At 42.9% G+C, this 12751-nt stretch overlaps 1 protein-coding gene and 1 long non-coding RNA gene across 11 annotated transcripts in view; both read right to left on the minus strand.

Moving 5' to 3' along the window:
* LOC109623365 (low-density lipoprotein receptor-related protein 1) overlaps nt 1-12751 on the minus strand; it is an 880389-nt gene that overhangs the window by 111749 nt on the left and 755889 nt on the right. The window lies entirely within an intron of this gene.
* On the minus strand, nt 4248-11118 carry LOC134284221 (uncharacterized). The gene is made up of 2 exons (XR_009995704.1): nt 4356-11118; nt 4248-4300 (listed from the first exon to the last, which is right to left on the minus strand). It is a non-coding gene; the product is annotated as an uncharacterized LOC134284221 (long non-coding RNA).

Below are 12751 nucleotides of genomic sequence, written 5' to 3' on the forward strand. Positions count from 1 at the left end.
ATTGGCCGAACCACAGTTGTGTAAATCCATTTGATATACTTGGGCTTTAGACCCCAAGTTGTACCAAAAGTACGCCGGCATTGCCCGAAGGCCATACAAGCTTTCTTGATTCTGAACTCAATGTGAGGTGTCCAGGAAAGCTTGGAATCAAGAATGACTCCAACGTACTTTACCTGTTCAGTCACATCAATTTCAGAATTAAAGAGACGCAAAGGTCGAACGCCATTACGGTTTCGCCTTTCCGTGAAAAGAACAATAGATGTTTTACTCGGATTAACCGAAAGGCCATATTGGCGACACCAACCCTCAACTACCTGAAGGGCGTTTTGCATCAGGTCGAAAAGGGTGCTGATGCACATACCAACTAACAATGTTAGGTAGTCGTCGGCAAAACCATAAGTAGGAAAACCGCTATTATTGAGTTGCCTCAATAGCGTATCTGCTACGAGATTCCACAAAAGCGGTGATAAGACTCCCCCTTGGGGGCATCCACATACACTCAATTTCCTAATCCCTGCTAGACGCAATGTCGAGAAGAGATATCGGTTTTTGAGCATTTGGTGAATCCAATTGGAAATCATTGGAGATATACCATGACTCCGTGCGGCTTCCAATATGGCATCGAAAGGCACGTTGTCAAAGGCACCCTCGATATCTAAGAAAACACCCAAACAAGATTGCTTTTGAGCGAATGCTTTCTCGATATCGTAAACAACCTTGTGTAAAAGAGTCACAGTGGACTTACCAGATTGGTAGGCATGTTGGTTCACATGAAGAGGCACGTTGGCCAGATGAACATCACGAATATGATGATCCACAATGCGTTCTAAGCATTTCAGAAGAAAAGAGGTCAAACTGATAGGTCTGAAACTCTTTGCTTCTTCATACGACGCACGACCCACTTTCGGAATAAACTTTACAGTAATATCCCTCCAGGATTTGGGAATATACCCTGTAGCAAAACTGCAAACAAGTAGTTTTTTCAAAACATGTTTGAAATAATCAAATCCCTTCTGAAGCAAAATAGGATAAATCCCATCTGCCCCAGGAGATTTGAAAGGAGCAAAGCTATTAAGAGCCCACTCAATCGATTCTATAGTTACAATACTCCGAGCCGAAGCTAAAGAATCATAACTACAAGAAAAGACATCAGGATCATCCGAAGATGTAATATCCACACATCCAGGGAAGTGTGTGCTGAATAAGCATTCCAGAACTTCCTCATCAGAGGAAGTCAGATCGCCATTTGGCAAACGAAGTTCGTTCACCCGGAAATCCTTAGATTTCGCAAGGATTTTGTTTAACCGACTGACTTCACTCAAGCTGGAAACATTTGTACAAAGGTTTTTCCAGCCGGATCGTTCAGCAGACCGGAGAGCTTTCCTGTAGGCCTTGCGAGCCGACCTGAAAGCCTCCGAACCAGCCGAACGTCGTCTGTTCCAACTCTTTCTACATTGTTTCCTGAGTTTCGCCAGATCAGAGTTCCACCAAGGGGTTCCTCTTGTGATCTTCACAGACCGTAGAGGGCATGCTTCTTCAAAAGCTTCCATGATGAAGGTCGTTGTAGTATCAACGGCATCATCTAAATCACTTGGAGTGTCAATGGATGGTGAATATCCATGAAATTTGGCTGCAACCAAATCAGTATAAAGATCCCAGTTTGTTGACCGAGGATTCCTGAAACGCAATGTTTGCGAAGTAACATTTAAATGTTCAAAAAAGATATAGCGATGGTCAGATAAAGATTCTTCATCTGACACATGCCAATTGGTCAGCTCGTGACTAATTCTGCTAGAGCAAAGCGTTATATCTAACACTTCCTCTCTAGCAGATACCATGAAGGTTGGGCGGTTGCCTATGTTAAGTAATGCAAGATCTGTACTACTTAAGTACTCCATCAAACTGGAGCCTCTCAAGTTAATGTCTGAGCTGCCCCAGATGATATGGTGAGCATTAGCATCACTGCCAACAATTAGCGGAAGGCCTTTTGAAGTGCAGTATGCGATGACTTGTTTGAAAGCATCCGTAGGGGATGGTTCATCATGTGGTAAATACACAGAACAATAGACGTATTTCCTGTTGAGGTTTCCAACAGATACATCAATTGTGATAGCACATACATCTCTGGTGGTTAGTTCAGAGATGAGTGTAGCAACTATTGCGTTGTTGACAAGCACACAGGCTCGAGGCATGACACGCGAGTTTGCCATTTCATGTTTACTGAAAGTGGCAAACACCGGGTTCACAAGGTTTCCTAGATAGAAATTTCCCTTACGAAAGTAAGGTTCTTGTACCAAGGCCACTTGGGCTGTACCATTTTGCATAAGTCTGCAAAGATTGATCGTTGCTGTTCTTTTATGCTGAAGATTGATCTGAGCTATCCTAACCGTAGCCACTACCCAAACTAGGTAAGATTAAACTCTTCGCAACAGCAGCACAACAAAGAACAGCAACAATAAAACCAAATCGGTATCGATTGGAAAACGCCAAAGGCGAGGATACACAGAATACACTGTGTAAATCGCATAATGCGAAACCATATAGGTGAAAATTTAAACTAATTAACAACATCTTCATAATCCCGCCCTTATTTAGCCTCAAGTGAGACTAAAGAAGGGCAGCTGATTGTCTCGGAGAAACACAAGGTCCACTGCACCATTGCTCCGGTTAGCGCAGTAAGGGCTACATACTGTGGAGGGCGCCCTGGTACTCCACAGGCTCCGTTAGCGGTTAGGTTTTTATTAGACCCCCCTAGCCATTCATTCCTAGGCACGGTAAGCATAAAGCCGCATCACACCATGAATTAGGGGTCACCTGTTGGTGGATTCTTACCACCGGAACAGGCGGTCCGTAGTGTTATTCTTAGCCAATTGAGACAATCGCTACCGACACTACACAGCTATCTAGGCTGATCGAGAAAAGAAGTTAATATTGATGATCAACTTCATACGGACTCGACAGCCGAAAAAAATAATAGGCCATATGAACAAGGTTGCGTAAATACTCTTTACTAAATCTATGTGAATCTTCACAGAGATGTGAGTAAAGAGTATTTGCTTGGTTTTATTCATATGGCCTAATGTTTTGTTTCCTGAAAAAAAAGGAATTATGTGAGAATCTGTAGTATTGCTCTTGCTCTGTCTTGCTCTATCGACAGAAATCTCAGGTTTCCTAAAAGCGGAGGTGTCCGGGTACTGTCCAAGGTTCTGCAGGAAGCGGTAAATGTTATTTAAACAAAAAAACTAGTCATTCGGTGAAGCTCGTCAAGTTCTTAAACGAAGCTGTGGGTCCAAGAGAAACTGATGGTTTCAAAAGAAAGCTGGGGACTTTAGGAGTTTTGGAAAGATGGCGTTTTTTAGTTCCTCGTGAAAATAGCTCTTAATTTCTGGAACAAGCTGGCTAGTTCTCGAAATTTCCAAAAAAAAAATTACTTTCAGGAGTTCCCCGATAATTCCTCCAGGATGTCTCCTAGGAGTTCACGGGAATTCATTCGGAAGTTCTCTGGAAATTCCTCCAGGAGTTTTTCAGGAATTCCTCCGGAGTTTCCCAAAAATTCCCCAGGAGTTCCTCAAAGAGTGTTCCGGAAATTCCTCCAGGGATTCCCCAGGAAATAATCCAGAAGTTCACCAATAATACCACCAGGAATTTCCAGGAGTTCCTCAGGAATTCTCTAGAAATTCCCGTGCAATTCTTTCATAAGTTCATCGGGAACACCTTCAGGAGATATTCGAGAATTCCTGGAGGAGTTCCCTGGGAATTCCCGGAGAAATTTCTGGAGGAAATTCCAGGAGGAATCCCCGAAGGAATTTCTGGAGCAATCCTCGGAGGAATTACTGGAGGAATACCCGAAAGAATTCGTGGAGGACATAGGCGCCAACTTAGGGGGGGCAAGCATGGTTTTGCCCCCCCCAATATTTGACGATTTTTCGATTTTCCCATACAAAAAATCAGAAAAACCAGGCTTTGCCCCCCCAATAATTTGAACAAGTTGGCGCGTCTGTGGAGGAATGTTCGGAGGTATTCCTGGAGGATTTCATCTGGGAAATTTCATTAGGAGCTCCCCTCTAAGGAATTTCTCCAGCAGTTTCTCTCTGCAGAATTTCTTCAGTAGTTCCCTCTGGAGGATTTTTCCAAAAGTTCCCAGGTATTCCTGGAGACTTTATCCAGAAGTACGGATAAGGAGAGTTCGACTGTTACGATCTATAGAGCTACTTCGGCACTGCAGTCTTGGGGAATTAAAACGATAGTTTTAGATTTTTCCCAACGTTTCGACTCGTATTAGAGTCTTCTTCAGGGGATACTGTAATTATGGGAATCATTATTGTGTGGGTTACATGTTTCGATAGTTCACTTACATTCTGATTAATCGTTTTTCGTTTGGGTTGACATAGAACTGTCGGTGTCTAAACTATTGTTTATGCCTGTTTACAGCCAATGTTCATTACAAACCTTTTGCGAAACATTTCAAACCCATCAAACAACTAATGATCCACCATCTTCAAACCAACCGTTACCTCCACCAGATGTGTAGTGCGAAGAATTTAGTTGCTTCATTAAGTGAAATTAACAAAACTCGCTACGTTTCACTTAATATCCCACATGTAGGTCTAATTCAAACCACTTTTAGAATAATATGTGAAACTAAACATTGTTTATGCCTGTTTACAGCCAATGTTCAATAGTTTAGACACCGACAGTTCTATGTCAACCCAAACGAAAAACGATTAATCAGAATGTAAGTGAACTATCGAAACATGTAACCCACACAATAATGATTCCCATAATTACAGTATCCCCTGAAGAAGACTCTAATACGAGTCGAAACGTTGGGAAAAATCTAAAACTATCGTTTTAATTCCCCAAGACTGCAGTGCCGAAGTAGCTCTATTTATCCAGAAGATCCGCGCGAGTTTCTCCATGTGATCATTGGGAATTTTTCAAGGAGTTTCTCATAATTTCCCGGGAGTTCCTCCAGGAGTACGCTCTTTCAGAAGCTCCTTGGGATCCTTGGAAATTTCTTCAAGAATTTTTCGAAAATTTCCCCAAAAATTTCCCCGAAAAATCCTCCAGGATTATCTCGGCACATGTCGGCTTGTGGCACAAAGCCTCTGCGCGAGCGGTTCAGCTTCTCTTCTCGTAGAACTTTCGTGTGTCCTTAGCGCGGTACAGCTCAGACTGAGCTCTGCCTGTTCCACGCCTGACTGTAACGTGCCTCATTCGCTCTCGTACGGTGTAGCAGCATTCTCGCCCATGCTGCATTCTTCTCGTTTTCCAACTGTTCACATTCGCCGTCGTACCAGTCGTTTCTGTGATTCGGAGTCGCGAAGCCTTTTTTTTTTCTGTTCGGGTGAGCCACTGCAACCAGTATTTTGATCTTTTGTGGCATTACCCGTATCCTTAGTATTTAGTGCATGTCGTACTACTCCATTGTCATTGAGAGGCAATGAAGCATCGATTTCTGTACAGTTCCTGTTTTGTTATCCCAGAGGTGTAAGAAATCGATTGCGATGAAAAGGTTCCGTTATCATAGAGATTTAAATCTCAGTGAAAGAGCGCCCCTAATCAAACACAATCCATTTGCATTCTGAGAAAAACAAAACGGTGGTACTGATATTTATCCATGCATCGGAACTCTAGCCCCATCCATGACTTGCTTCTAGTTTAGTCCCAGGACAACAAAGAAAAACCCGGGACTTTAGGCTAGTTGCAAAACTCTGTCAAATTAGAGAATGTGTTCTGCAATAAGAATGCACGTGAGTCCTTGAATTACCAGAACTTAACAGTCCTTGATAGGTTAGTACGCAATCAGATACGTAAAGCATGTTTGTGTAGTCTCGGGTAGGCAAAGTCCGATTCTTTAACTATCAGCAAGGCAGAATAAATGCAATTTTTGAAACTGTCACCAGTAACAAGGACTTTGTACCATGAATCCTTATTACCAAAACACATTACCCCAACTTGACAAACCGGATGTCACTAGGGTTCGGTTTGGTAGATCTTGAACGGCAGCCTATTTAATGCACCCATAGATAACGAAAGTGCACCATAGAAAAACAAAAATGCATTATAAATAATTAAGTAATGTACCGATAAAATGCACAGCATTCTCCATAAATAAATATGTATGTTCCATAATAAATTAAAAATGTAGCGGTAAACCAAAAAAATTTCTAGTTAAAAATGAAACATTGTATCAATAAAAAATTAAATAAAACACCATAAACAAATAAGTTTGCTCCATAAAAAATAATAAAAATATCCATAAATAATGAACATTTGCTCCATAATTATACCATATTTGCTCCGTAAAAAATTGAAATTGCACCACATATATAATCAAATTGCACCATAAACAAATTGTAAATTTTACCACAAAGAATGTAAAAGCTACATAAATTTAATCTTATTGTACCATTGCTGCAGTGTCCAACGACATATAGTTTTAGGATGTGGATGGGATAATGTTAATATGAAAAGTAAGAAGAAAATAAACAGAAACCATGTACCGAAGCACACATCTATGATAGAACGACTTAAAAGATGGAAACACTATGAATGCAATTTACCGGATAACCGCTTGCTGTTCGAACTCGCTAACGCTCACGGGATAACATCTCTGTTTGCATTATACCGGGCAAATTCCTGGATTTGTGGATTACCTAGAACCGAATCGACACAGTTACAACGCATCAACAGGCTACGCCGCATGTATTAAAAGAATCCATATATATAACGCCTACAAGTTATGCAACCAAAGCGTGCTGTGCCGCTTGACCTTATTCACCTTATTCACCACACAATCTATCACGAACACTATAAAAATAACCCCTATTCATGGATCGCATCCGTGCTGGTTGTGGGGATGCAGAGGTGATCCCGGTCTTTAGTAGCAACAACCAGCACACTAGAATGTTAGAACATTCCTTTCCCTTCCTAACTGACTATAAGGACGTGGCCGGCGCCGTTATTGATCAAGAATGTATGAGCTGCTTAAATTGCACTTTTAGAATAAATGGAGTGTCCCAGCCCTTATTCATTTGGATCCCAGTGCAATTGGTACCAGCTCAGATCAATCACGGAGGAGCAACCATTGACATGTATAGTCAGATTTGATTTTTTTTTTAATTTAAGCAGAAGGTGCAGAATATAGCCTTTTAAATTCCACATATTACTATATACTTACATATTTCCAGTGCTACTAGCCATTGAAATACTGCTAATGATGCAGAATTTGATTAGTTTTTGTAGATTTTGCATTCTTTGAGGTAAAATTTATAGTTTGTTAATGGTGCAATTTGATGATATTTATGATGCAATTTTATTTTTTTATGGAGCAAATATGGTATAGTTATGGAGCAAATGTTCATTATTTATGGATATTTTTATTATTTTTTATGGAGCAAACTTATTTGTTTATGGTGTTATATTTAATTTTTTATTGATACAATGTTTCATTTTTAACTAGAAAATCTTTTGGTTTACCGCTACATTTTTAATTTATTATGGAACATTTCTATTTATTTATGGAGAAAGCTGTGCATTTTGTCGGTACATTGCTTAATTATTTATGGTGCATTTTGATTTTCCTATGGTGCATTTTGTAATTATTATGGCCGCAATAACCTTTTACCGATCTTGAACCGTAACGCAACACATAAAGGCGATCTACCAACGTTACGGGCTCCGTTAAAGATCGAGCATATTTTAAACCCCCTCAACCATTCATCCATCAGCACGGGTCGCCTGACACCTTGGATTGGGGTTCCCTGTTTAGTGGACTTTTACCCCCGGAACAGGTGGTCCGTAGTGTTATTCTTAGCCAATTGAGACAACCGCTACCGACACTACACAGCTATCTAGGCTGATCGGGAAAAGAAGTAAACATTGATGGTTAACTTCATGTGGACCCGAACAGCCGGTGAAGCCTAAGCCTAGTGATGTACCTATGATGTACCTATGACGAATCGGATGTCCTTCCATCCATCTTCAAGTGTAGCTGAGCCAAGCTGCTCTTCCGTTGGTAGGGCCACTGCTAACTGCTGCGCGCAGTCATGAGCTACTTCTACGTTACGCTCGATGTTGAGCCGCGGCGTTCGATTTCAAAGCGTGGTAATTACTGTCTTACTGTCGAAAGTTTTGATCGCATGCATACAGCTACTAAGTAGTGATCCGAATCCTATATTCGCACTGCGGTATGTGCGGACATTGGTTATATCCGAGAAGAATCCACCGTCGATTAGAACGTGTTCGATTTGGTTTTCTGTTTGATGGTCGGGTGACCTCCAGGTGGCTTTGTGGATATCTTTGCGGGGGAAGAAGGTGCATCGGACTACCATACCACGGGAGGCTGCAAAGTTTACGCATCGCTGGCCGTTATCATTCGATACGGCGTGCAGGCTGTTTCGCCCGATTACCGGTCTGTACATTTCCTCCCTCCCCTCGCCAACAACGATTTTCACGTCACGCGGCGAGCAACCATCGTATGTTAGCTCTAACTGCGCGTAGAACGCTTCTTTCTCGTCATCAGGTCTCCTTTCGTGTGGGCAGTGGACGTTGATGATGCTGTAGTTGAAGAAACGGCCCTTAACTCTTAACATGCACATCCTTGCGTTGATCGGCTGCCACCCGATCACACGTTGTCGCATCTTGCCCAACACTATAAATCCTGTTCTCAGTTCATTGGTGGTGCCACAGCTTTGGTAGAAGGTAGCCGCTCGATGCCCGCTTTTCCACACTTTCTGTCTAGTCCAACAAAGTTCCTGCAACGCCACGATGTCGAAGTTGCGGGGATGTAGTGACTTGCAATTCCATGTTCCATGTTTCCAATCGTAGTCCTTATTTCGTCGCGTGGGTCTTTGTCGATTGTATCGAGTCGTATTTTCTCTTATGCTATGCTATTCACAATGGGGTGGGGATTGTTATGGGTGGCTTGTTGGGCCTACGTCAACACTCCTGTCTCGCCAACCAACACTGGGACGACCACGCTGATGGGGCTACCACCTTGGATCTAGCTGGGCGTGTGGTACAGCGTTTCTTACTCAGCCGCTGGATGCCAGAACAGACGCTGTTTGAGCCGTACCTCCTTGGTGAACAGACGCTCGGGTCGTACCTTCTCAATCTAGCTGAAGTCAGAAGAACAACAGTGCTCAGACTGCACTACCAGCTAAGCACACAACTCTTAGCTGGCGGTCATTGTCATCGCTTGACCCGTGGAAGCATGAGGTTGGAACTTGTGAGGACCAGAGCTATGTTGGACGCTCTCCTTATCGACTCACCGTTTTGCAGCCCATTCTTCACCCACTCAACCTAATTTACAGCACTTTTGTCCATTAGGGCACTGCTTGAGCGATTCCAATTGGTAGCTGCACCTACACTTTGTACAGCGCCTAAATGTATTCTATTCTCATTCTTCTTTCTCGAACTTTTGTGCTGCTGTCACTTTTCTACCCTGTCCATGGTAGAATGAAGAGCACGAAGATGTTGATGTTTGGCTCTTGTTATTTTTCAAGTCTGATTGGGGGTCGATTATGAGTTGCCGTTAGACTATATTCAAGTTTTCCGGGTCCGTAAGAGCATATGCTCAGAAGAGGATCAGGTGTCAGCTGCTCTCGGGGGGAAAGAGCATCTAACGAAAAATTGCAGGGGCCGGCGCTGGAGTCGAACCCATGACCATCCACTTATGAAGTGAACGTGTAGCACCATCGCTACGGGCCCCGACGTTTGTCTGTTTTTCGCAAGCAGATTACCATTTCGTTCAAAGTTCGACGCAAAAATCCTCCACTAAAATCACTCGTGATGGCCAATCACATCATGATCCATTCACAGATACACTCCATTAATTAACTCATTTAACCCTTTAGGGGCCGAGGGGGTCATACATGACCCCCATACATGACGGATCCAAAAAGTTTAAACGGCTTAGGTTAGAAAATACTTAAAAAGTATTTAGGTTTAGGTTTTTACCAAATTTGTATCTGGATATTAAAAAACCCGATTTAATCCACCTATGGTGAACAGAACCCTTCTTACACTTATAAAAATTATTGTTGTATTATTTGTATTTAACATATTTATTTTGTGTAATTGACCAAAAGTGCTAGAAAATATTGTGGATTTGGCATCTAGTGGATTGGTTTCCAAAATAGCATCATGGACCATGGACTAAACTACCAGAAATGCCAGACACCTCCTAGGATTTTGTATGGCATGTTTAAAAAATAGCTTACATATTCGGGAATATCTTTTGTTAACTGCCAAAAGATCTTGAATCGATTAACAAATGGATAAGAAAATCAGCTAGATACACTTTGTCTAATATCTCTTAGTCAGTCGATTAAATTAGCTCCGAAGTACTTGGTATTCATGGTTATGGTGTAGAAAGGACAAAAATGATATATCTACTAAGTTAACCAGTTTTGGCATCAGCTAGTTATTTTGGCTGTCCGGCTCTTGCATTTTTTCCACAATATATAAATTCAAAGCTTTTATTTAACATATTGTTTGTTTTCATAAAACTGAACTACTCTTCGTAAGATATATCAGTAATCAAATGTCGAATCGAAATAAAATTTCAGGGCCTTTCACAAGGATATTGTAGCTTTCATTTGGTGCTTAGAGAACCCAAATCGGTTGACAGACGGCTGAGATATTTATTATGGTGCCCTTGGTCAAAAATTTCTCAAAAAGTTAACCGGTATTACTCCCAAGTACTCTTTGAAAGATATCTCGGTAACCAAATGTGCAATTCTAATGAAATTGTATACGGTTCTACTAGAATGTTGTAGCTTTCATTTGGCGCCAGGAGAACCGAAATTGGTTGACAGACGGCTGAGATATTTATTATGATAGAATTGGTCAAAAATCTCAAAAGGTTTAGTTGTATAAATCATAAGTACTCTTTGAAAGATATCTCTGTAACCAAATGTCCAATCGAAATAAAATTTATGGGCGATCTACTAGGATGCTGTAGCTTTCATTTGGTGCCAAGAGAACCCAAATCGATTGACAAACGGCCGAAATATTTATTATGATACACTTGGTCAACTCTTCGAGAGATATCTCGGTAACCAAACGTCCAATCGAAAAAAAAAAATCAATAGCGTTCTACTAGGATGCAGTAGCTTTCGTTTGCTTCCAAGTGAACTCAAATCGGTTGACAGACGGCTGAGAAACGTGCGTGACTTTTTTTTGTAACGCACACACACACACACACACACACACACACACACACACACACTCAAACTTTCGCGGACGATATCGTCCTATCAGTAATAGGCGAGACACTGGAAGAGGTGGAGATGTTGACGGCAGAATCGATCGGCATCATCGAAAACTGGATGGATGGAGTCAAGCTAAAGATAGCCCACCACAAAACGGAGGTACTTTTGGTGAGCAACTGCAAGGCAGTGCAGCGAGTGGAAATCTCCGTCGGAGAACACGTAGTAGCGTCGAAGCGAGAGCTGAAGCACCTGGGTGTGATGATTGACGATCGGCTAAACTTTAATAGCCACGTCGACTATGCCTGCGAAAAGGCGGCGAAGGCGATCAACGCACTGTCGAGGATTATGCCAAACACCGGTGGTCCGAGAAGCAGCAAGAGGCGGTTGCTAGCTAGTGTGTCATCTTCGATACTGCGGTACGGAGTCCCAGCCTGGGGTGCGGCGCTGAAAACAAAGCGAAATCGGATGAAGCTAAACAGCGCGTTCCGGCTCATGGCCATGCGAGTAACGAGCGCGTATAGAACAATATCGTCGGAGGCAGTTTGTGTGATTGCAGGGATGATCCCGATCTGAATCACCTTGGAGGAGGACATCGAGTGCTATGAGCGGAGGAGGACCAGCCAAGTGAGAACGTTGGTGCGAACGGCCTCAATGACAAAGTGGCAACAGGAATGGGATTCCACGGAGAAAGGGAGATGGACCCATCGGCTCATCCCTGATGTGTCGACTTGGGTGAACAGGAAGCACGGAGAAGTGAACTTTCACCTAACCCAGTTTTTGTCTGGTCACGGCTGCTTCAGGCAGTACCTACATCGGTTTGGCCATGCCGCTTCGCCCTTTTGCCCGGAGTGCGAGAACGTGGAGGAGACACCGGAGCACGTAGTGTTCATCTGCCCCAGATTCGAGGAAGTAAGAAGATCGATGCCGGCATTAAGCGTGGACAACGTCGTCGACGAGATGTGCCGCACTGAAGAGACGTGGAATGCGATCAGCAGGGCAGTCACAAAAATGCTGACGGAGTTGCAGAGGAAGTGGAGGAGCGACCAGCAAGCTGGGATCGCTTAAAGAGTAAGTGCATAGACGATGAGCACAGTTTAGAAGCGACAAAAAGTGCATGAGCACTATAACAGAAAAGCGCATGAGCGCATTGCCCCCCCTGAAGCAGTCGCATCAGTGGTACCAGGGGGATTGAGGCATCTAGGTGTAGCAGAGTTTTTCCAATCGGTTTTCTCTGCTGGGGAGGTTGGGAGGAAAAAAAAAAAAAAAAAAAAAAAAACACACACTCAAACACACACACACACACACACACACACACACACACACACACACACACACACACACACACACACACACACACACACACACACACACACACACACACACACACACACACACACACACACACACACACACACACACACACACACACACACACACACACACACACACACACACACACACACACACACACACACACACACACAAGGGGCAGCAGGGACAGGAGTCCAGGGGCTTGACGAACCCCCCCTTCT

This window comes from Aedes albopictus, chromosome 3 (assembly GCF_035046485.1).
Source record: "Aedes albopictus strain Foshan chromosome 3, AalbF5, whole genome shotgun sequence".
Taxonomy (NCBI): Eukaryota; Metazoa; Arthropoda; class Insecta; order Diptera; family Culicidae; genus Aedes; species Aedes albopictus.